Source organism: Cyprinus carpio, chromosome B6, assembly GCF_018340385.1.
Source record: "Cyprinus carpio isolate SPL01 chromosome B6, ASM1834038v1, whole genome shotgun sequence".
In the NCBI taxonomy this organism is placed as follows: domain Eukaryota; kingdom Metazoa; phylum Chordata; class Actinopteri; order Cypriniformes; family Cyprinidae; genus Cyprinus; species Cyprinus carpio.
In genome coordinates, this window is record NC_056602.1 from 24940306 (window position 1) to 24963099 (window position 22794).

The window sequence follows — 22794 nt, forward strand, 5'->3', positions numbered from 1 at the left end:
AAATAAACAAACAATCAACCCAAAAAAAAAAAATTTAATTAGAAACACACAAAAACACCGTTCCAAACCCATAAAAGCTTTGTTCGCCTTCGGAACACAATTTAAGATATTTTGGATAAAAACCCTCAGACTAAAAAAAATCCCATATAATGCCAAATAAAAGAAAACCCCCTCTTGGAGAAAAGATTAACAAAATTGTTCTTTGATGGCGTTGATAAGAAAACCCCCTCTTGGAGACAGAGGGAAAGAAAGAGTTAAAGGACCATGTATCAAGCATCTTGTCATGATTGTGTTGGCACATCGGCTCCTGGCTCCTGGTCTGCAATGTCGTGTCACCAAATGGCCAAAGTAATGCCAGTGTTGTTGTTGCAGAAACAGAGCCTGGCAGAGTTATCAGCATTTCTCCTCTCCACCAATGCACATTTTCTCTAAAATATGGACTAAATGTGATCCTTATATGCACATAACTTTACAGTATCACAATGATTTTTTGGAAAAATATGTTGTTTTTAACACCTTCAACATCTTGCTCCAACGCTGACTTCTGTTCTAATACAATGACATATGGGTAATGTTTCCATTCGTCTTACCAAACACACTCCAAATGGGGCGAGAATGACTTGAGGGTTTGATTTCTGAAACTTTCAGATGGCTAGGCATCTGTCCGCTTTTGCCGGTTTGCTCTAGGACCATTGTGACACAGCGAACAAATGTATTTCACACGTTTTTCATATTTGAGCCAGAAAACGTGAACTTCTACCAGTCAGTCTGTTAAGTCCGAAACTAACATTTTTTTTTTTTTTTTTTAAAGCAACTGATTAAAATCTGTTCACAAGTCTGAAAAAGTGTCAAAAGAAAAAAAAGGCTAAGCTACAAGCATGAGCGGTTATGTTAACCTTGCAGTATAAAGCTGTCTCTTGGGAGTGCTCAAGCATTCAACCTGGCACAGAGCACAACACGACAGCACTGCCATTTGTCAGTAGTTAACAGTCATCAGAGTGGAAATGTAACCCTATGTGCTTCTGAACCATTAACCATTTCAAGCTGCTTGGATAATGTTTTTCAAGGAATACGGTATGGGACACTGCTTTACTGTGATTTTACCATGAAAAAACCATAGTCTTAAAGTTATTATAAAACAGTAGAACCATCATTATGATAAAATAAATATTTTTTCTAGTCAGCCTCTGCAATCCATTGGTGCATGAAATATATATATATGTATTTCAATCTAGAACTATCTGTTTTATAATCATACTGTATCTTAACATGTTTGTGTTCAGTCTACAATCTTTCATATATCAGTACTTTCAAAGTGACAAAAAAGCATCATTGGCAAGAGTAGCCTATGTGACAGTGCAACTCAGACTGTTGGCAGAAACTGATTTTAAATTGCATTTATGTGAGCTGAGCAGCATATGAAGTGATCAGAGTAAACAAACATTGTAAACAAACGGCATAAACACTGCAATGTCTGATTGAAATGATTACGCCTGATTGTACACATACTGATTAATGCGACACCTGGCGCTCTAAAAACAAGGAAGTACGAGTCTGTATGTGTATATATGTGTGTAAAATAGCATTCCACAGCAAAACATTTGCACCCAACAGCTACAAAATCAAGCAACTACTCTCTCTATCGCCCTCAAGTTGTTCCAGACACACGCATCTCTGTTTGACTCTGCAGAATACTCAGCAGAATGCTTTCTTTAGAATGAAAATGGATGGTGACCAGGGTTATCAAGCTCCAAAAATGACAAAAAGCCATAACAAAATCATAAAAGCATAAATATGATTCTAGGACTACATTACAGCCTGCTGAAGTCATTTGAAACTGATACGTACCAGATTTACCAGAGCAGGACGTGCTCTCACATAATTACACCACATATAATTAAGCAAATATACTGTACTTGCAGACTTGTAACACAAACCCATACTTAATTATAATCAAAAACAAATATGTAAAAACCTCCACATTACCCCTGAGATTTCCTTAACATCATAACCAGTGTTATAATCACACAACATGACTCTGGTAAGTGAATATAAACAATATGGATATAACCCCATATTCAAAAACAACAACTTACAGAAGACACAAGACTCTATGATAACAGAAAACACAATCTAACCAAGTTCACTCTTACAACATCTGTGACTCCTGATATTTAGATGCAACCAAACTGTGTGTGAATTTGGGAGAAGCGTCTCACTGCAGACCACATCTAGATCCAACCACTCCCACCTTACATTTACCTAAGCCTACCCCTGATCCCTAAACCTACCCATCTCCACCCCTAATCCTACCATTCTCCACCCCCTATAACAAAATACATTTCCAGAACTTTACTGTAAAGAAATACAGTAGCAACATTGTAGGTTATGGCTTTATCTTAAATTTACAGCAGATCATATATTTCATTAACTGATAAAATTATTATTCCAACCTACAGAAATACTAAATTCTGAAATACTAAAATCTGTTCACACTAATATTAAGAAGGTGCACAGTCATACAAATAGAAAACACCAAGGTAAATCACGGCACAAAAACAATGCAATAAATATTAATTTAACAACATTAGATGCAAAAAAAAAAAAAAAAAAAAAAAAAAAAAATATGCATAACAGACAAAAAAAGAGGAAGCAGTTATTGGAATTAAAAAAAAAAAAATCAACAAATGTGAGGTTTCATGGGAATTTTTGGAATGTCAATTTAATTTTTTTTCCCACTGTAAATTATACAATGACTTTTTTTAACAGTTTACAGTTTTTTACTGTAAAATTACATGAATAGTGCTGTTTATTACAGTTTTTCAGTTTTAAAAAAACTCAGCACTAACCAATGAACATATTTTTAAAGCAGCATTTTTACAATGAAAATGAAATTTTTTTACAGTACAGCTTCAGAGAATTGTGGGTAGGCTCTTGATTTGGGCCACTAAGTTAACACTGAATGTGACAGCGAGAACTATACAGCCATTAGGCTGGAACATAAGTACTGCTGGCAGACGTCAAACAGATTCTGCATCCATGCTGCGGGGGAAAATGTCACATGTAGGCTAAAGAAAACCAATTTGTATATGCTCTGCAGGGGTATTCATGCCATAATCATGCTAGAAGCTGACATGCATGATAGTCACAAGTGTTCTAGTGAGTTTCAGTTGTTTAATATTCTGATTTAACCATACAATTAAATTCTAATTCATTTTCACTACATTTATGTAACTGCAATGAATAACAGCCAAAGTTTAGCTATTATAATTGGTAAATAGGTCAGTAATAATAAGCAATGTTCAATGTTTCAAAAACAATTTTAATAGCAAACCTTCTTATTTTGCTTGAATTTCACCTCAAACCCAGACATATTCTTTTCGTTACAACACAAAAGACAAACAGCTTCCATGTCTGTGATTTTTCACAGCAGGATGAATAGCATGTCACTGTTGCAAGATTTATCTTCTTGTTGTGTGGTAATAACACTCAATTATAGTGTGAAAAAATAAGGATGTGTAGCAGTTTCTAAAGAGCTAAACCTGTATATCACTGTCTGCCATTTCCAGACTACTGCTGGTTTATTTATGAACCCCAAGGGTTTGGGGGGGGGGATCTCGAGCAAAGGGGGCATGATAGGGCTCACTATGACGGCATGATGAGAAGAAGAGAATCCAGACCAATTTATTATTCCTTCTGTGAAGATGTTTTGGCCAAAGCCTGAGCCACCAGATGACGAGAGCCAGCTGTGATTAAAAAACAAACCTCGTCTTAATTGGTGCATCTGTCAAAATATACAGGTCATATTTCATCACAAATTATATTCTGCATAAAGAAAACAAAGCCTTTCTCTGCGGCATTATTACTTTAAATGACAATTAAACAGAATTCTCAACAATTCTCTTTACTGTTACAGAAAAAACTTACCTTCTCATATTGCATCATTGTATAAAGTAATGCTATAGAAGTAGTATACACACAATTTGAAATGGTAAAGTTTGTAAATATGCATCACGGTCATTTTTTACCATGCATTGAAATTTATTTTCATTTCAATATTACAAACGTGTATGGGTGAGACATTATTTCATTTTTGCAATACAGTAATGACAATGAGCTTAACCTCCTAATATTAAAGTGCGTGAAAAATAAATATAATCATATGCCATTAATATGTTGTATTTAAAAAAAAAAAAAAAAATATCTATGTATGAAAATATGTAGGCCTACATATAAAAATCTAAATAATACAAATGTGTAAAAAAAAGTTTCCTTCCTTCCTTTGGGGTGAAATAGGATGTGGACACACATGAGGTTCCATAGAGAAGCTCTCTTTTCTACTATAATTGCAAAACATCTCACATTTTTCACGGTACAAACCATTTTGATGTTTTTTTTTTTTTTTGCTCTGCCGTTCTGCTCTACATCCTGCTGGTCCTCGGGGATTGTCCGAGCAGCAGGAGTAAATCAGTTTCACTCTCAGTGTTGCCAAGTGCCGAGGCAATTTCTCAGATCAGGAAACCAAGTAAACTGCTGCCTCATTTCTAATGTCCACAGGTCAACAGTTCAATGGATTTACTAACACAGTCAGCAGGATATTCATTTTTCAAAACCAAAAGGAACCGCTCTGTGAGTGAGGCAATTATTTCACTTTTTCGTAGAACACGAAAGCTGATATTTAGCAGAACATCCCATCTGCATTTTTCTATGAAATGAAAGGGCGTTTCTTCTATAAGAACACCAATCAGAGATATAAACATTAAACGTGGGACTGAAATTAACTGGGTTCTAAATATTGGTCATATGACTCTTGAACTGTATTCCAAGCTTTCCAAAACCATCCAATAGCTTTGCATGAGTAAAGTAAAAAAATTGAAGTCATCATTAAGTTGTTATATTTTTGGAGCTTAATCGTCACACTCACCATCCATTTTCACAGTATGAAAGCAATGCTAACCAAAAATGAATTAAATGCTAATGAATTTTGTCTTTTATTTACAGATATGACCCTCATTTTTGCTACAACTCAATAGTGTCCTCTACACAGCATATCAGACAACGTTAAAACTCATTCTCAGACCCACAGGGATTAATTACATTGTGATGGGTCTTAGCCCAAACGCACATCAGGCTGTTTCGTCTGAGCAGAGGGGAATAATATCTTCTGGCAGCCTCAGTAAAATGGTAAGAAACGTGAACGGACCTCATGAATATCAATTATGCATTAAGCAGAACTGTGGTAAATTAGTAGGCTGGTCTATTGTGGAGGCATTGGGAGCATGCAGACTTGCATATTCATACCGGTTCACCAGAGTCGACTAAACTCAGATATTTGCTTGAAAAACAAATCGATGTTGAAATTGATTCATGCATGCACTGATGGTTAATTCTGATAATGGTTACCACAGTAACACCATTTAGACAGACATCTGCATATCAGCTTGTTTAATTACCAGAGGAGCATTAGTAGAATGCCATTATCATTCCCAAGGGTTGAAAAGGGAATTTTGTGATGTGAAATTGGATAATGAACCACATTCCATGTCGAGAATGTGCTATATTACAATTAATGACTTCCCCTCTGCTTCTGTTAAAACATCACGGCTAACAACAGGTTTGAAATGCTAATTGGTTGTATTTATAAATGCATAAACTGAATTTGCAGAATTTTTTCCTGAATCATCCCAAGGCAATTAAGATAATGATGACTGTAATCGGTTTTCTGTGGAAGGGCCGCTGTCTCTATTAATAGGTGCTGTTGTTGTATGAGCACTATTCACATGTCTAATTAGTGTCTAATGGAAGTTCGCTTATGATCCATGTGTTTCTGTGGGGGTTGGATGAACATCAGGGAAGAAAATTAAATTCAGATGTCAAATACATATATATATAATAATTTTATACATATATATGGAAGCCCATTTCCACCATTGAATTAAATAAATGAAAAATAATAAAATAAATAATAAAAAAATTCTCAAAATAGCATGACATAAATCCGCAATTCTGAATTTTTTCTCAGAATTTCATGATATAAACTCGCAGTTCTGATTTATAAAGTAAGAATTGCGAGACAAACTTCTCGCAGAGTTTTTTTCTCTGAATTCTGTGATATAAACTCACAGTTGCGAGTTATAAAGTCAGTTAACAACTCACAATTGCGTAATATAAAGAAAAATATAAACTCACAATTGCAAGTTATAATATCCAAAAGACTGATATGCTCTCTGAATTGCAAGGTTATGTCTCACAATTGTGACTTAACAACTCACAATTGCGTAATATAAAGAAAAAAGTCACAATTGTAAGTTTACATCTCGCAATTCTAACTTTATTTCTCAGAATTGCAACTTTAAATCCTGCAATTCTGAGGTTTTTTCTCACAACTGTGAGTTTATATCACACAATTCTGAAAAATTAAATTCAGAACTGCAAGCTTCTCTCACAATTTTGACTTAATTTCTCAGAATTGTGAGTTGACATCTCACAATTCTGAGGCAAAAAGTCAGAGTTACGAGTTTGTATCACGCAATTCAGAATTGCGAAAAAAGTCAGAATTGCGATTAGTTTTTTATTATTTTTTTTTATTCAGTGGCGAAAACAGGCTTCATATGCATAAATCTAGATTTTAAAAAAAAAACAAAAAAAAACAACATATTAATATCATATAAAAACTTATCAGATAATTTTAAACAAAAAAAAAAAATCAAAAATGGCGGGATAGCATTGTAACTTTGCTTTGCATTTATTACTTAAAGAACACTATGTACTTCTTCAATGACACAACAAAAACTACTAGCCTAACTAATAAAGTTCAAACATGATTAAACATTTACAAGTGACCAGTAAGTAATAAAATTATTAAAATAAAATACACAAATCAGAAGCATAGACACAATAGAACAAATTTACTAATAAAAAATTAGGCCTAACAGGTACAGGTACATAAATGTCACAAGTAACATAATACTTCATAGTGTTCATTGTGTAAATTAAATCCAGATTAAGCTTTGTTAAAGCTGTTTTGTTGTTTGATTACCAAATGACTTTAAGACTGAATACACAGATCCAATTTCTTTCTGTTTACGTTCATATCACTTAAGACACAACCGACTGTGTTTATGAAAACACTTGCTGGGATGGGTATTTTGAGATCATTTTATGTATATGAGAGAACTGAATTCTGTGTTTGGGGTCTGTAAGACTTTTTAATGTTTTGTTTTTGAAAGAAGTCTCTTATGCTAATAAGGCTGCATTTATTCAATATAAAATACAAAAACATGAATATTGTGAAATATATTGCCATTTAAAATAACTGTTCAATATATTTTAAAATGTCATTCATTCCGGTGATGCAAAGCTGAATTTTTAAAGCTGAATATCATTACTTCAGCCTTCAGTGTCACACGATCCTTCAGAAATCATTCTAATATGCTGGTTTGCTGCTCAAGGAACATTTCTTATTATTATCAATGTTAAAAACAGTGCAGTCCTTCACAAGTCTGTCTCTATTTGACTACTCAATTCTCACTATGCTACACGAGAGAAAGACTGCAGTAAGACACTTTCGGTTGTCCAGAGCCTCCATTAAATTGATCAATGATTCAATCACACCACTTCCTGGATGTAGGTGCATGTGTGTGTGCCTTCCTGTAATGAAAGCCCTTTATAAACAGTGTTTTAGAGAGAGCAGACAGGTTGGGAAAGCTCATAAGACTTGTGGGCTCCTCTAATTTCTTTTAGTGAACTTTCAAGTCATCGACTCGAATTGAACTTTGTCTCCAAAGACTGCATGCATTCACAAATTACACATATTAGGTTACAAACTGCTTCTGGTTCAGCCCGATGTTTTAGCTAGTCAACTTCACCACAAGAGGATTTTATTGTGCACTTTCATAGCTCATGTGACTTAATCCAAAAATAAATATTCTGCCATCATTTACTCACCCTCAAGTCATTCTGAACCTGTTTGACTTACTTGCTTCTGTGGAACATAAAAGGAGAAATTCTGTACAGGTTGCACTTTTCCATACACTTAAAATGAATGGAGTATAACACAAAAGCACCATAAAAGTGGTCCATCAGACCGGTGTAGTATTTCCCAAGTCTATTGAAGCCATACAATATCTTTGTGCCACGAACAGACCAAAATGAAAGTAGTATTAGTCACTGTGAGCTCTTATCCACTTCAAACGCAACACTGAGAGAAGGAATCATTTTGAAGTTAAAATAGTCTTAATGATGGATTTGTTTAATACAAACATGCTTTTTTTTGCTTCACAAGATGTTTATTGATAAGTCGTGTGGATTTTTTGTTGGAATTTTTTTTATCAGCTGTTTGAACTCTCATTCTGACGGCACCCATTCACTGAAGAGGATCCACTGATGAGCAAGTGATGTAATGCTAAATTTCTCCAAATCTGATGAAGAAACAAGCTCGTTTACATCTAGGATGCCCTGAGGGTGAGTACATTTCCTGTAAGGTTTCATTTTGGGTCAACTATTCCTTTAAGAAGAGCATTAAGACAAGCAAATGATTAAAAAAATATATATATATTTTTTTTTTGGATAAACTACTCCTCAGTCATATAAAGTATAGGCTACTAATATTCTCAACCCACAAATCCCTTAGGAAAAATACAAATAGAAAGAAAAGAGAAATGTCGGCAGTGCAAATCAAAATCTCTGACATTTGAAACTTTCCGTGAGACATTTACTAGTCTTTTTCCCACTGGCAGCATGCAACTCTCACAAGCACCTCATTTGCACCCCATTTAATCTAGAAGGAACAAATGAGATGTTAAATATCTTTCCTTTCTATTTGCAGTCAGTCAGCAGTGTTTCCTGTCACTGTTGGCATTTGTTCAGAACGCCTTCGTGATTCTAAACATGTTTGTTTGGTACGTTCGCTCTCCATCTCAACGTGACAACTAGAACAGCATCTGCTGCAATTCGCGTTTAACATTGAGGAGCCGTCTGAGCCGTCTGGAAGCTAATTGGGGTCGTGCCATCAGAGAAAAGGGCTTGAAGAATAAGCCCGGCGAGTGAAACAAGTTCATTTGTTCTAACTATAACACCAAGCTGAGCTGCAAACATCACAGTGATAGCAAAATCCTTTTATTACATCATATACTTTTTTGTGGATCAGAAGAACAGTAACCCGTGGACAATTCTAATATAATGGCAGAATTAAACCAATCAGAAATATTGTATTTGTGGCTGAATGGCAATTAAGTCAACACAATAACACAGAGGAGAGCTTACAGCAAATAAATTATTCAAATAGCTCAGCAGCAACCTAAGACTAATGACAATGTTTATTGAATTCATCCTGATGTGCTCCCTATGCCTCCAAATAATTCCCCTAAAGGTACAGCAGGAACGATTGACAGCAAAAACACAAACTGAAAATGTAAAATCAAAGAAAAAATGACTTATATACTTACACACATATACATATACATATACATACATATATATATATATATATATATATACATATCAGTTTTCAGTCTGTGACAATCACCATTATTATTTTTGGATGTATACAAATGAACTAAATCAACTAAATTACAACCTTAAATGGCACAAAAATGCTTTCATATGTGCAAAAATTTAACAAGGATTTTCACATGTAAAAAACTGAACTGAGGTTGGTCACTGTTTATGTTGTTTAAAGTAGACAGACAAGCTGGAAACATTAACTAGACTTCATGATAGTCAAAAGTCTAACTACACAGACTTTTAAAAAATACTTCTTGGTCTAAAGAAAGAGTCTCTGAAAGACATGAGAGGAATAAATCAAGTGTAAAAGCCAAGTAATGGTGGGGGAATTACAAATGACTGTTATAAACTAAAAATACAACATGACAGAATGGTACATAAACAGATTACCACACAGAAGGAGACGCTGAGAGACGGAGAAAAACAGAACAGGTATTCAGCGACAAAGCATGATGGTTATAAACACCACTGGAACACAATTAAGATAATTGCTCTGCTTCGGTTTCTGCTCTCTGGGGAACAACTAAACAATTTCACTTATCTCCTTGACATTTCACTTTACCAGATGCACTACTGTTTGTCTGTTTGTGAGGGTATAAATGAGTGTCTGTGTGTGTATGGTTTATATTTGTGCTTGTTCTCCCCATGCCCCATAGAGATTTTGACCTATACGGCACACACTTAATGCAAAGGTTAATCTATCATGCTCCTAAGCCTGATCGGAGTTCTCAAAACACAATCTTTTCTATTTTTCATTTTTATGAAACTTCAGAACAACTGCCTATTAAAATTCAGAAAAAAACCTTACACAAGTATTTAAATCATCACTTGAGTTATACATTAACATTTAAAAAATTGGGGTCAGTAAAATATTTTTGTGTTTTTTAAAGAAATCTCTTATGCTCACCAAGGCTACATTTATTTGATCATAAAATAGTAAAATTGTAAAATATTTGTACAATTTAAAAGAACTGTTTTCTATTTGAATTTTTTTAAATGTAATTTATTCCTGTGAAGCAAATCTGAATTTTCAGCATCATTATTCCAGTCTTCCGTGTTGCATGATCCTTCAGAAATCATTCTTATATGCAGATTTTTATTCAAATATTATATTAATAATAAAAAAAAAAAATTTAAAAAACAAAATTAATTATAATTATAAAATAAATTATAAGAATAATAATACAAAAGTATAATTTTTTTGTAATGGTTTTCCCTGGAACTTTTGAATTTTTTATGTATTGACATGAATATTGCCACATATCATGCAATTTGCTGTGTAGAACTGTGTAATAATTTTTCTAAGCAATCACCTTTATTGTAAATAATAAAACAAACTTTTGTGCTGTGTATAATTTCTAAGCAATCACCTTTATGGTATTGAGGACCTGATTCATAGGTAAGTTACCTAAATCACTTTTTGTACCAATCCGGGAATGATATTTTCATTTTATCTCCAAAAAATAAAAATAATTCAAATTAATAAAAAAAAATTAACAACCAACTAATAAATATTAACTAACTTTTAATAACATTAACCATTTTTTTTTCTTTAACTTAGCTAGTTATTTAATAAAGAGTTATTCTGAGTTATTTACTACCTGTCACCATACCATGCTGAGAAATGATTTGTAATTATGCACTTTAGGGCACAGTATACTGTATTAATATGAAGGAATTTTCCATATTCATGTTTTAAAGATGTTCGTTGATAGGCTAGGGTTAGGGTTAGGTGTGCGACAGCCCCCAGACTCACAGCATAAAAGCAAACAAACGATCAAATGAATAATATGCATATTACACACATACCACAAATATCTAACACTTGACACTTAAGTCGCTGACTTAGTAATACAATAACAAAAATCCAAAAATACATTGTATGGGTCAAAATTATTGATTTTTCTTTTATGCCAAAAAATCATTAGGTTATTAAGTAAAGATCATGTCCCATGAACATATTTTGTAAATTTCTTACCGTAAATATATCAAAACTTAATTTTTGTTTAGTAATATGCATTGCCAAGAACCTAATTTTTTACAAGAATTTCACAATATTTAGATTTTTTGCTCCCTCAGATTCCAGATTTTCAAATAGATGTATCTCGGCCAAATATTGTCCTATCATAACAAACAAACTGACTGTTTTTGTAATTGTTAAATCACAATACAACAAACACAACATACGAAAGTCCCCACATATAAAACCGCATCCAATATCTTAAGCACAAGACATTAAAGAGAACTTAGTTTAGTACTCACACGTCATGTGACAGCCGCTTTCTATACGCGTGCTTCGAATGTCTGCGCTTAGAAAACCGTCTATCAGATGTTTACACTGATATGGCTTTAAAACTCATGATTTCAGCATGTGATAATCATGATATGATAATGGTATGACATGATACAAACGAGCTGTAAAGGCAAAGTCCTTGTCTGGAAAAGAGGAAAAGGAGCAGTAGCTCATTTGGAAAAGAGGAAAAGGAGCAGTAGCTCATTTGCATTTAAAGAGACATGCACAAAAACAGTGTGTTTCTGCTTCCACTCAAAATAGGCATTTACAAAATGATATAATAAATGATCTGTGGGGTATTTTGAGACTTATATGTGACCCTTGACCACAAAACCAGTTTTTCGAGAATAAATAAGCTTTCCATTGATGTATGGTCAAAAGATTAGTGAGAGCGACATAGCACCCCCCCTAGAATTGCTCCCTAGAAATATAGAAATAAAAAAATCGCAAACAAAAAAAAAACGGATATTATATTATATAAAATATAAAAACCCTATATAAAAAAAAAACAAAATATAAAAAAAAAAATGGCACGTTTGGTCACCCTAGCATAACAGGTCTCTTTTAAAGGGGACTCTTTAATTTGCCAGTAAACATTCACCTGGAAATGTGTTAAAACACTATCAGAACACCTTAGCAACCAGATAACCACTCACAACCCAGCGATCACACAAGCACCACTCACATTTTCTCCAAATCTAGTTGAAATTCAAAAATACACTTTTCAAAACCCTGCGTGGGAGTAGGCACCACATATGCACCCTTTCCAAGAGACTGTGTGAGATCTCTTTGAGATTACGTAACCTGTCCTCACAAAAACACCCGAGGTTGACACGCGCATTATTCTTCTTTTCCCTGAGCATCTTCTCCATCCACTCGCCCTCCTCTGAAACCTTTCTTCCCGTCATCCACGCATCCATCCGTTCTGAAGCACTCTGTCAGGGAAAGTAGACATGATAAGAGAATCTAATCTCTTCTGTTCGTTTACCCCTGTCCTTTCATCATCTATCATTCCATCAGACGGTGAGAGGCGATCAAGGATCTGTCAGTGACAAGTCTTTCAAACCGAGGCTGTGCTCTGAGGAAACTGTGGGGGTGGAAGCGGAGGACAGGCAGCCAGACTTCCTCATATCAACTAGATCAGAATTAATGATCTAATCAGAACTAACTCAATGGAACAGGACTGTGTGCGCACACAGGCACTCACGGCTAAGCCTTCTTGTAGTCTACATCACTCTGGCAAATGTCATAGTGTATTTAGGATTAGGATTCATGTACATACTATAAAATGACATATAGATTTCTTTTAAGGGGATAAAAGGAACAGCTCACACAGAAATTAATATTATGTCATATAGACACATACAGTGATATTTTCTAGTGCAGAATGATTAATCAAAATGAAACCAAAAGTCCAACATGGGAATTTGGGCATGCAACAAGCATCGATTTGGAAACAAAATATGTGCTAGCATCTTCCCAAACCGTAAAAATAAAAGCCTGATAGTTAGCCATTTGTAAATTAGTTTACAGTTACACAGTAAATATTAGTTTACAATTTACAGTTACACAGTAAAATAAAATATTATTATTCTAACTTTTTTTATTTTACAGTAAAATTTAACAATAATAATAATTCTTATTATATGTAATATTTATTTTTTTATAATAATAATAATAATAATAATTTGTTGTTATTATTATTATTGATACATGATAACAAAATATTTGGCCAAATTGTGCAGCCGTACAAACAAACACTGCAAATCTAAAGATTTAAGCATTTTTAATTATAATCACAATTTTTATCAGAAAAAAAGCATGATACAAGTTCTCTCTTAAAAAAAAATAAAATAAAAATACTACATTTTTGTTTGTTCCTCACACGAAATGAATTATCTTTAATTTTGAAGCTTGTCAGCCATGGTCATATAAAAAAGAGACTCAGAACAACTCTGCCACAAAAAAAAAAAAAAAAAACATAGAAGATAAAAAAAACACACACAATTCATGTTGTACCAATGGGAAATATCAAACATAATTTTCAAATGAATGATGGTGTGTAGATGACAAAATGTCTTTTTTGGGTAAACAATCCCTTTAAGAAATAGATGTCTGATTTCTGGTCACACAAATTTGAAACGAAGCTTAAAAACACTGCCTTGGGTACACTGGAGTTAATCTAATTGAGAGTTATATATGGAAATCTCCCATCTCTAATCCAACACCAAAAATGAATAATGCAAAACAGATATTGAAAAAAAGAGAAGTGACTCAGAAAAGCTGTGTTAAAACAGCAACCGTTAGCTGAAGTGTTCCAGGAGGCGTCTGATGGAGTGCTGTTAGCTAATCTAATACCTCTTGACAATTCAGACCACTCCTGCAATCAAATGCATATTGAATCATAGTCATTTAGAAATTCAATCCAGTCTTGCATAGAAATGCTTAGATGTAGTGGCTATACACCAAGCACACTACATGTATTGTATAAAGCAACAATATTGTTGCATGCATTGGTTAAAATGAAAAAAGAACGCAGTTTCAATAGCAGAGGTAGCAATGATCGTAATGCCAATCTGACAGTCCAAAGATCGTTGGTTTTGTATGCTGAACTGGCACACTGGCATTTTTAAAGGTGAGCTGAAGATGAAAGTTGTGTGATTGACATGTTGACTACGCATGTTTGCCTTGACCATGACTCATAATGACCCTAAAGGCCCGTATGTGTCTGTGTGTCCGGGTGAGCACATCTCTCACCCACCCTGGCCGTCTTACCTCATGCCCACAGCATGTCTCAGCACGCCTGAAGCATATTTAGCAGGACTGTCTAGACCACTGACTGCACACAAAAACACACACACATACAGCAAGGACAGACACTGCAAACTGATTTAAACAGCCATGCAAGAATGCATATTTAATATTCAGGACATTCAATAAAAAATAAATAAAATGAATGAACAGAAATTACAAAAGTGGCCTTGTAAGTCATATTTTGATGTCATTGAATAGGCTATATTTTTATTGACTTATAGTTCATAGAAGATTTAAGTTTTGAGAACTAGCACAGAAAGTACTGCCATCAAACAAATTGACTGACTAATTGCTGATCCTATTAGACTGCAAAAGTTAAATCCCTCAACATCACTGACAAAAAATTAAAAAACCTTCAAAAAAAAAACAATATCACCTTAACAGTACTGTATGTATCATTAAAAGCATCTAAACTACTAAACGAGTCAAGCCCTGACCTGCACTGACATTTAAAATGTTGCCTCTCTAAACATCTCTTGTGCCTTCCAAAACGCCATTTAGAACTGTTTAACTTTAGCTTATTTTGTCCTTTCGGTATGGACACCTAGTGTACAAATACTGTGCACAGTAACTCACAATCTGAGAGATGCTCAACCGGCCTCGATTTTGCAGTATTGAATATGTATGATTCCTTTCTACATACACAAAATAACAGGCTCTTTCCACGAAGAGCCTTTAACATCTATGGAACCTTTCCATTGCAGAAAAGATCCTAGTGGGGAAAGGTTCTTCAGATTATTGAAATATTCTGCAGAAAACAAATGGAACCCAAAAGGATTCTTCTATGGCCTCACTGCGAAAACCCGCTAAAGGAACCTAAAATTTTTAGAAGTGAGAAGGCAATAGGAACTGCATACTGTACAGTGTACTGTCAACCATATTTTTTCATTATGTGCAAAACAATGTATTATGCAATACTTAATGTTTTAAACTGTAGTATGCTACACTGATGCAATGCAGTGAGCTCGTGACATTTCATTTAAAGAGTGCAGAGCTGTTATCATCTCAGAAATAAAAATGGTTAGGCCTATTTGCTATGCAATTTTTTTTTGCAAAAATGTCCTAATTCTCTAGAGTCTGATTAAATAAAAAGAATGTTAAAAATTGCTGTTCATATTATTTTATAGTAATATATATATTGCACACTGCAGAAATAGTAGAAGAAGTATGTTATGCCATAGTATGGATATTCGGAAAATAGTCAGGAATTTTGTCAAGAAGAGAAACCAAACACTGTGTTACTTTAGAGTACAAATAACATGAAATGCATATTCATAAAACAAAAAATGTCCTCAGTATACAGTAGTATAACTGTTTCCAACTCACTTAAGATGGCAGATGTCAAGGCTGTGATATCCGACTTATGCAGAGATTGGGCTAAACACAGGCAATCTTCAACCATTTCCTTTACAGTTATTATTTGAAAATATTGGCTTGTGTTGCTTATTTTCAGAATACATGTAGTAAAATTTGAATGTCAAATTAAAGAAAAAAAAAAGAAAAAAAAAAATCAAGGAATTCATAGCCAACTGGAATTACATGGAAAAAGCAATTATAGAACAAGGCCGAGCAGGAACATCCTTCAGAACAATGCTCTCGCAAAACCACTCTTTCAGTGGCAGGTGCTCCTTCAAACTAGCCCTTTTAATTCAACAACTAAAAATGTGATTTGGTTAAAAGGTTTTCTTTTTGTTTACAAATGTTCACATGAGAATTAATATATCAAGCATTATGTTTTTCCATGCGAATTGCTTCAAACTGTCTGCAAGCTTTGGTTTCAATCAAAGAACATGAAAAAATTTAAAATTAAATCATACCCAACAACCAATGATTCTTGTACCTCATTTGCATGCATTTGCTTTGGCTCTGGACCAACGGACAGTGAAATAAGCACAGCCAAGCCCACACACACACATTCCAGCACTACAGTCTGCAGTTAAACTATTAAAATGACTGGAGAGACAAATCACAGCCAATCACAAATATTTTCTCTAGACACAACAAAAAAAGCAATGAATGTGTCATCAACAGTGTTACACAAGCCATTTTTCTAAAGACCAAAGCATTTACAGTATGCTATTCCATTTCATACTTCTAGATGCACTGACACAACAACAACAACAGTAATAATAATAATAATAATAATAATAATAATAATAATAATAATAATAATAAGCACATAATTTAAAAAAATATATTGAAATTTGTTAGGGTTAAAATTCTACTTATTTTTTATTCAATTCAAAGGACTGCAACTTTCTCCCTCCACAAGATCTAATGCTAATGCAAAACACCCCACATGCAAAGCATCTGTTGTCTTCAAAATATTTCCACAAACAGTAGCAACATGGGGTGGAGTCGTCCACAGACACAGCTGCTGCTGATATTCTGCACATGTTGTGAGGTGAGAAAACAGTGACAGAATCAGCGGGCACACAAGGCAGGGATCAGAATACTTGTAAGCAATATTATTGGACACATATCTGCATAACGCCTTCACTGAAACTGATTCAGATGCTAAAGTTTTTCAACATGAAACAGCATTTGCAACCCATTTTATTTCTAAAAATAAAAGTACAAACTACACATAGAGAGTGAGAAATGAAGACAAAGAAGCACAAAACCTGAGAGACAGAATTCTAAATCGAAAGCAACACATATAGTGTGACATGGGTCTTTGGCCCGACCCCTGGTCTCCTTCTCCGGGGAGTCTACAGGGGCCCGGTGTGTCCCCCCGAGGACCTCTGTTTAAATCTTTTACACTGAGAAAGCATTACTCATATTGTGCTTGAGGTGTCCCCACTGACCCCAGCACTATGACTAATAGACTGCTTTACCGAGCCTGTCTCTTTTCCCCCAGAGGAGCAACAGTGGAGAACGAGAGAGAGAGAGAGAGAGAGAGAGGAAAGAAATAACCATGTAATATCTCAGGAGATTAGTCCCAGTGACAATTACATATTCAACGCCCTCCTTCTGAAGTCTTTCTCTCTCTCTCTCTCTCAATCTCTCTCTCTCTCTCTCTCTCTGTCTCACACACACACACACACACACAAATGCAGGCCAATGACATTTTTTTAAAGCAGGGATCAAAGTAAATATATGTTAGAATCTCAAAAATTTGTCTGCAGGTGAAAGAAATGGGAAAAATTGGCCTGATTTAATTTCTATACTGTATATTATTTACATTAACTTTCATAATTACTTATGTGAAACCAAATTGGATTTCAGATAACCTCTGATGACAGTGATGGCATTTACTGTAGATTACTAGCTGTACACTGCAAAGACACCTGACACTGGGAATCTGGCAAGAGCACATTATCTTTAATGGACACTGACAAGAAACCCATCCTTCGCGTGTTACCTTGAGTTACAGTGGTGTTATCCAACTATCTGTCTGCACAAGTGATATGAACTGTTTTTATAACCTCAGCTTTATCCAATCTATCATTTTTACCGCCCACGTTCTCTTATTTCTTGGAGGTCGGTAGACAGTCCATCATCAGCTCATGTCAACAGTAGGGGTGCACGATAAATATCGGCCGATAATTAATGCGCATCTCGACGTTCATTATCAGCGTGGATTTGCGCAGCTTGTCTGATAACAACGGCTCCGTGTAGTAACAGCTGCTCTGTGTGAAATCACGCACCTGATGGAATTTACCGCTGATTAGAGAACCGGCTTTACTGACGAGATGCGCATGAATTATCAGCCGATATTTATCGTGCAGCCCTAGTCCACAGCACGGTCACACGTCTCATCTCCAAACCGTATTGTGTCACCTAAAGGCTACAAGCTCCAGTATGCTTTATGTCAGTAGTTTAGTACATTTACATTTACATTTAGTCATTTAGCAAACACTTTTATCCAAAGCGACTTACAAATGAGGACAATGGAAGCAATCAAAATCAACAAAAGAGCAATGATATATAAGTAATACTAATACTAGTAATACACACTGCTTTTGACTTAGAAATTTTTGGATGGAGGCATCACTCAGAAATTTTCAAAGATTCTAGACAATTCATTGCATGAACCAAAGCCACAAACTACTAAGATATGGGATCATCTTACTTTTTAGGATCTCCAGTTTGCATTCACTTATAATAAAACTCACTCTTAACAACACAACATCATTATATAATCAAATCGACAAATTCAAACAGATGCAAGGGCTTCAATCTCAATCTAAACTACTTCTATTAGAATGAAAAGGAAAAGGAATAAAGCAATTCCAATTCAATCTTTTGGAGGAGATAAATTTGTCACTCTGAAAAAAATTGTATAATTATGTTTTTGTATTAAACTAGCAACATCCTGAAGGTAAACTATTTACAACATGACCCACTGACTCAAGCTATAAACTCATTTGATTTAAAACCAAAGGCACTGGGAATCCCAAAGCACTAAAAAAGAATGAATTCAAAGCAATCCCTGCTGAAAATGATTCTGAAAATCAGTAGAAAAGGTTTAACACAACTGCCCCAGATAAAAGCAATTGTTCTATCACTGACTGTACAAAAGTATGCTGTACTTTCTTCAAACATGGTTTTTGTAAATCTCAGTCAGATTTTTTACCACCAGTTTTTTTTTTATTCACAAGTCAAGTTCGATGCTGGTGGCTCTCTTAAGAAAAACAAAGAAAAAGTTATTAATACTATTAAAATTTTTATAATGCATGTTTTATTGTATTCTAAAGATGTCTTAGTCATCATTGTGCAAGAAATAAAGAATAAACAATTACTGGGCATAAAATATGCATTGCAAGTTTGCAACGGTAGCTAAAGGTCAACAGAAGTCAATCTCTCCTAAATGTTTGAATTTTCTACTTTCATGGTGTCACTGAAATATCTGCATTCTGAATTACAATTAGTCTTCTTTCTTGCATTTATTTGCATACTGAATTGTGACTGGTCTTTCATCGAGGTTACCAACTACATTTGTCCTTATGTGGACAAAATACAGGACACGCTGTTTGTCAGGACGACGCAGCATTTAAAACTTAAGTCGACCAAAAACTTTACCACTATTATTTTTCTGCCTTGTTCAGCATTTGATTCAGGAAAGCAAAGCTATAGCTGCTATTGTTGTTTCTGTAATAAATGAATTCCACAGAATTTTTCACAAGGTCCAACAGCAGAGATGGTGCTATAAGAAGTACAGCAGGTGCAATTTTGCAACAACACAGAACTGTAAGAACGTCTCAGTCCTAAAAGTGGTTCTGATCACAAAAGGTTTTGCTGTTGTATTCTAGGTCTGCAGGAAACATTCACTCTCCCTCTTCCACTCACTCTCTCCACGTAGTGTACACTCCACATCCTTGGCCTTGATTGCCCTTGCTGAAAATACTTACTGCCTCAAGCCCTCAAAAAACATGTCCTTGTCCCAAACTATTATGTATTATATGTACTGTAATCTACAATGGTATGATCTTCTTAAAATCATCAACCCGATTTAACAAATGAATTCCATTGATGAACAGCAATTTTAGATGCATGAGGCTGATTTTGAAAAGACATCATTCAGGTTCCCTCTATTTCCCTTCTATGTTTAAAAATACACACATTATCCCTTGCTCATAGATTCTGCTCAATTACCGTTCAGCTCATCCATCTTTGCCCTCTCATCCATTTATTTCTCGTCTATAGCCAGGCCTAAAACGTACAACAGCACTGAACTTTTAGCCTTGGCCAGCAGCTAGACTGAACGGTCAATACTCCTCCACTCGCTCTGACTAATCTAATAGTGTTATTGTTCTGTAGTGGAAAGCGCTGCGGGGTCATTAGACTTGTGAGATGGGGAAAAAGCCAACAATCAGGAAATAGCTGCAGGAACTCTGGCCCTCCGTGGCATCTCGACATCTGTCCATCTCTTTAAACAGACGGACCACAGAATAATGTTAGCCACAGGCGGGGAAAGCAGAGGGGTGAAGCGTGTTAAAGAAAGAGAGCGGGGGAAGAAACAGGAGGGAGAGGGGAGGATGAAAGAGCGTGATAGAAGAGTAAGAGAGAGAGATGGTGAAGGTGAGAGAGTAAGATCGCGAGCGAGGGAGAGCGAGAGGAATGGGGGAAGCAGATAAGAGATGCTGAGGGGACAGACGGGAGGGTGGAACACGGGCGATAACAGGGTGGAAGAACCAGACCATTGGACAAACTGTTCATACGTCCCACTACAGGCTCAACTAAGATTCAGACACTTTATAAAATGTAAAAGGTGGTTAGTGAAAGGCTAGTGACAGTGTTTAGAAAAGCTCAGAAATCCTTTTATAATGGATTTGTGTGAACTGCTGTTAACAGCAGTGACTTACAGAAGTAAAGCTGCAGGTAGCAAAATAATAATGCTGTAAGCCAATATGAATTGGTTTACACCACAAAATAATTTTTAGAGAATTAATTCACCCAAATATTGAACCTCTCTCATTCCAAACCCCAAATGATTTTTTTCTTAAATTGAACACATAAGCTGCTCTAATCAAGCTCCAAAAAAGTGAAAGTGAAAGTGACGTGACATACAGCCAAGTATGGTGACCCATACTCAGAATTCGTGCTCTGCATTTAACCCATCCAAAGTGCACACAGCAGTGAACACACACACACCGTGAACACACACCCAGAGCAGTGGGCAGCCATTTATGTTGCGGCGGCCGGGGTAGCACCACAAAAGTCATCTGTATTCCACTATATTCCAAGCCTTCTGTCCTCACACATTGCTCTGTCAGAAAAAGAGTCAGAATTTGTTCTCATTGGCTGAAAAACTTCTTAATCGTTGGATTTAAAGTTCATTCAAAACAAGAGAAATGTGATAAATTATATTTGGCATCACTGGTCAATCACATACTATGGTATTTTAAAGGCGCATTTATACTGTAGTTCTTTGTGTACTTTTTGGAGCTTGACAGCACCAATTACTTTTATTATATGGAAAAAAAGCAGTTCGGGCATTTTGCAAAACATTTTATTTTGTGGGCCACAGAAAAAAGAAACAACACGAGGTAAAAAAAAAAAAAAAAAAAAAAAAAAGATTAATACTCCTTTCTCAACACATTGGAAAAGCATCACAGTTTGAACCCTTATAATACAGCAGAGGTGGACTTGACTGAATCACAAAGGCAGGCTCAGAACAGCAAGCTTGTTGAGATGTTTTCTGAGCGTGTCTCTCAAAATTCCTCTCATCTCTGTCCACAAAAAGCAGCATGGTTCATTTTTAATGGCAAGCTACTCGATTCGACTATTCACACATACACCTGGAACAAAGAAGCTTTGCTGCAACAACCAACCGGGTGTCCGAATTCAATAATGAAAGACAAAATTAAGCTCGGAAAAGGAAAATCTGGGGAAGCATTTTAAGTTGTTATCAAGCGCTTTTGGATACAAGACAAATTGGGCAGCTTGATGACATGCACAGTAGTTAATTCACATAACACGTATAATATGATGTGGCATTTAAGATAAAGCATGCAACTTTCACATCGATGCATAAAAGACGTATAAAGCATCATAAAGTAATGCGGATTACCAGTAGTTGTGCGGAATCTCACTCAGATGATGCTGGGACAGGTGTAGTCTTCGAAGCAAGGTTGGCGTTTCTAATGTTGCTGGGCGAAATAGTGGTGAAAAAACGAACCGTTGCCTAGGTTTCTTGGTGAACAGTAGTGCAAATAAAGAAAATATTTTGAGCTCTGTCCCCTCAGACAGAGATGATGAGAGTGAGGAATGAATGCGGCGCGTTTCTCCTTTCAAAGAAACAAGCTGAGACTACAGTACAGAACGCCCGCGTCACGTGATCATCACTCCTCACTGTCTCATTACACGCGGACAGCACAATGAGCACATTTTCCAATCTGATGAAGATTTTGAAATATACTCTGGGGTATATAAAAATATTTTTTATGTATACATTTTAGTCTTGTATATGCATATTTTAATTATCATATTAATTGCGAGACTGAATTGAATATTTAAACTTGTTTTAATTAATTTGTAACACTGCAATACTATTTTAGTGAAATGCATACATAAATAATAATAATAATAAAAATAATAAATAAATAATTTAATTAATTAATTAATTAATAAAAATAATAAGAAACTTGGTGACCAGTCACAGCACAAAAATGTACCGTCCTTTATATTATCTTTTAACATTTTAAAAAATATATATGTATTATTGCCTACATTGTTTG

General features: G+C 35.1%; 1 protein-coding gene across 1 annotated transcript in view; it reads right to left on the bottom strand.

Moving 5' to 3' along the window:
• LOC109091565 (rap1 GTPase-activating protein 1-like) overlaps window positions 1–22371 on the bottom strand; it is a 68186-nt gene extending 45815 nt beyond the window's left edge. Inside the window, exon 1 of the mRNA XM_042726457.1 lies at window positions 22128–22371. The gene's annotated coding sequence lies outside the window, so the exon portion shown is untranslated. The remainder of the gene's footprint in view (window positions 1–22127) is intronic.
• Window positions 22372–22794: the final 423 nt, after the last annotated feature.